At 36.3% G+C, this 3,076-nt stretch overlaps 1 long non-coding RNA gene across 1 annotated transcript; it reads right to left on the bottom strand.

Annotated features, from left to right (window-relative positions):
• Positions 1–323: 323 nt before the first annotated feature.
• LOC107284735 lies at positions 324–2,206 on the bottom strand. The gene is made up of 3 exons (XR_001548819.1): positions 2,137–2,206; positions 1,910–2,043; positions 324–483 (listed from the first exon to the last, which is right to left on the bottom strand). It is a non-coding gene; the product is annotated as an uncharacterized LOC107284735 (long non-coding RNA).
• Positions 2,207–3,076: the final 870 nt, after the last annotated feature.

Raw genomic sequence — 3,076 nt, 5'->3', positions numbered from 1 at the left:
ATGAATAGAAAACAACAAATATGTGAAAAAAAAGCTCCACAATAGAGTTTCTGACTAATGTATTGACTCTATCAATACCAAATGAATTTAGTACATGGCAGACAAAACAACTTTGTATTAAGGATTAAAAAAGAGATTTAAAAACACTTTTCACGTTACTTATCCATAAATACAAATTGCTTATATTCCAGGATATATACAGATTAACTTCCCCATAACCCAGAGTGTTTTCATCTTTACAAGAAAATAAATGGCAAGTGAACTTTGCATTAGAACTGTTGTATTGAGCAAAATACATCTGCCCCACCTACTAACCTGTCTTTGTGTTGCCTTCGATTGGTTGTCAGGGCAACAGCAATGTTATCCCAAGCTTTCCACCTATCCCCTTGGCCTGGCTGTTCACAGCCGAGCTGGTGCCAGCAGTCCTCGAACACAGCCCTCCACTTCTCATCCGCCGGAACAGCAAGGCTTCCTAACTTCCGCCTACATTTGACAACATTCAACAACAGTAACTGCAGGTTTAACCAAACGAAATGAGCAAGTGTCTGAGAGTCCACCTCTGAAAAGCAGAGGAGAGTTCCTCCCCAAAGCAGACTTCTGGGTACCATGAACAAAATTAACTCTCAATCTACACTAAAACCCTTTAAGCAGAAAGAATGAATCAGCATCCCTTTTTCAATCCCTTCTTCCTCAATTCCATAGAACTATGGACCTAATGGAAGTGTTTAAGCTCCTGCTGTACGCAGCTTGTATTAAGAACCATAACAATTTAATTCACAATTTCAAGATGAGTAGTCATATTGCAATAAAAATGTTGGAATATTCATGAGCAGAAAGAGTCATGTGGTAACTCAGTCAGCCAATGTGAAGAAAGTGCTACTGAGTCTGTGCAAAAAGGTTATTGAGTTAGAAGCTGGGTTTCAGGTCTCAGGTCTCTGGTCTATCTCTGCTGTAAGAAGTCTTCATTTATGCTATGTTACTATGAAGAAGAATATATGGTATTGTAAATAATTTTATATGAATATAAAGAGTTTATTTGAATCAGCTAAATGCAGTCAACTGTGAGAGCTTCTGATTTATTTTCACCAATAGAGAAATTAAAATTCTGTAACAAAAAACAATTTTTTTTATTACGGTATGTAAGTTTTCATGGATCTATTTCAGCAATTTCTATTATTACTGAAAACCTGCCAACCGTAATGTAACTGGGGGTTATGCATTAGCAAGTAATTTTGCACAAATATCAATAAATGTTCCTAAATATTTCAAATAATCATCTGATTCGAGAGTATTACAGATAGCTGCATATTTTTTATTTAATTGAATTAACATTCCCACAAATTCATATATTTTTTTCTGAATCCTGCGCAAAGAGAAGACAGCAGTCTCGATTCTGCTGATGCTGCAACCAAACTGAGGCTGTGGGAGTAAAACCTTCTTCAGAATCACTGAATAGATTTGGCAGCCTTACATCCACAAAGACGTAATGAAGATCCCAGGCTGCTTATGCCTTTACGTTACTGCTAAATTGCAATAATGATATCAGATGCTAATCAGTGCAGTTTCTCCAGCATTGGGCCCTACATAATATTACCATGGCACAGTTACAGAGTATTTTCTATTGGAATTTAAAGCTTTCAAATGTTTTTAAAGAGACATTTCAGTTAAGGGCCTTGCAGGAAACAACCTTGGAAATTTTAAGCACATAGATCATATAGAGCTAATAAAAGTCTCTTTCAGTCCTATTCGTGACCTGTTTTCAAAAGTCATATTAGATACAAAACTTGTCCCAAACTGTCCACCTCATTCTCTGGTCCAATCATCTTAGTTAAGTACACTAGTTTGATTGGGAAAGCACTTGGCATCTGAGTGTTCAATTACAATGAGAAGCTAGCTCCCATCCACTCACAGTGTTTTAGGCCGATCCTTCTCATGATCATATAAAGTGGGTTTGAAGTAATTTCCTGTAATCTTTATTCCAGATCCCCATTCACCACTGAAAGTGCCTTCAATAGTATCTCCATTTGGCAAAGTCAGTGTTCCCTTAGAAGAAAAAGGGGAAAGAGGAAAAAAATATATAATGAACTTATTTTTAATAAGCTGTTCTGCTTAAGGAAAGCAGACGTTTCAAATTACCTTTCCATTAAGGGTCCAATTATCTGAAAATTCTCCTTCGTATACAGTGTCATCTTCAGAAAGCAATACACCAGTCCCCTGTGGAGAATATAGTACTGGAATCAGTGCAAGATGTGTTTGGAATGGTTCTCATATTATCTTTGTCCATTATTTAAAATTTACATCTTATTTTTTTTTAGATATTTTAGATAAAAGCACTTTTTAAAAAACTTTGTTAAATGGTATGTTAATAAGCTATTTATTATCACTAGAGTCCATTTAATGTAAACAGTTTTCATCACATCTTAATACACTTCACTTAAAATTCTCTGAATGAAAAAAATGACTATTGTATTTACAGACGGTATTTTATAAAGTTCCAAAAAACAAATCAATTTATTGAATTAACTTTCCGCAGAGAAAAGAGCCCCTTAACAGTATTGAAAACTCTAGCAAAACAGCTGGGATGGGGAAAGAATAAAATTTCCCCTGTTTTTCTTTCCATCTGGTAGATCTTATAAATTCAAATAAACAGATAAAACCTTCAATCCGTATATAACTTGGGTCATTTGAAAGCCAATCATTTCACTGCATCATATGGAAACATCTCTTACTCTAAAGTAGAACTATTCAGGAACAGAACACTGCTGATTAGAAATGTGACTCCAAACTAAAATACTACCTTAAAAAAATAAGTGCAACAATATTATCATATATACATATATTGTTTTTTAAAGGGCAAAGCAAGAATGTTTCCCCATTATGCCTAGAGAGATGTTGGAGGGCCAGCCGAACCGAACCCGACCGAACACAGGTTAGGATACATATTAGATCCTACCTAGTGGCGATGAGGGGGGCTAGGACTAACTACTATTCCTCGCTCATCGCGTCATCAGATAACCGCCCGGCCGCCCTCTTCAGGGTGACCCGCTCCCTCCTCCAATTGAGGGGAGGGGGGGAT

The sequence above is a fragment of the Protobothrops mucrosquamatus genome, unplaced genomic scaffold (assembly GCF_001527695.2).
Source record: "Protobothrops mucrosquamatus isolate PMUCROS unplaced genomic scaffold, P.Mucros_1.0 scaffold113, whole genome shotgun sequence".
NCBI lineage: Eukaryota > Metazoa > Chordata > Lepidosauria > Squamata > Viperidae > Protobothrops > Protobothrops mucrosquamatus.
The sequence above is the reverse complement of the archived record's forward strand: the minus strand, read 5'-3'. Positions and strand labels throughout refer to the sequence as shown.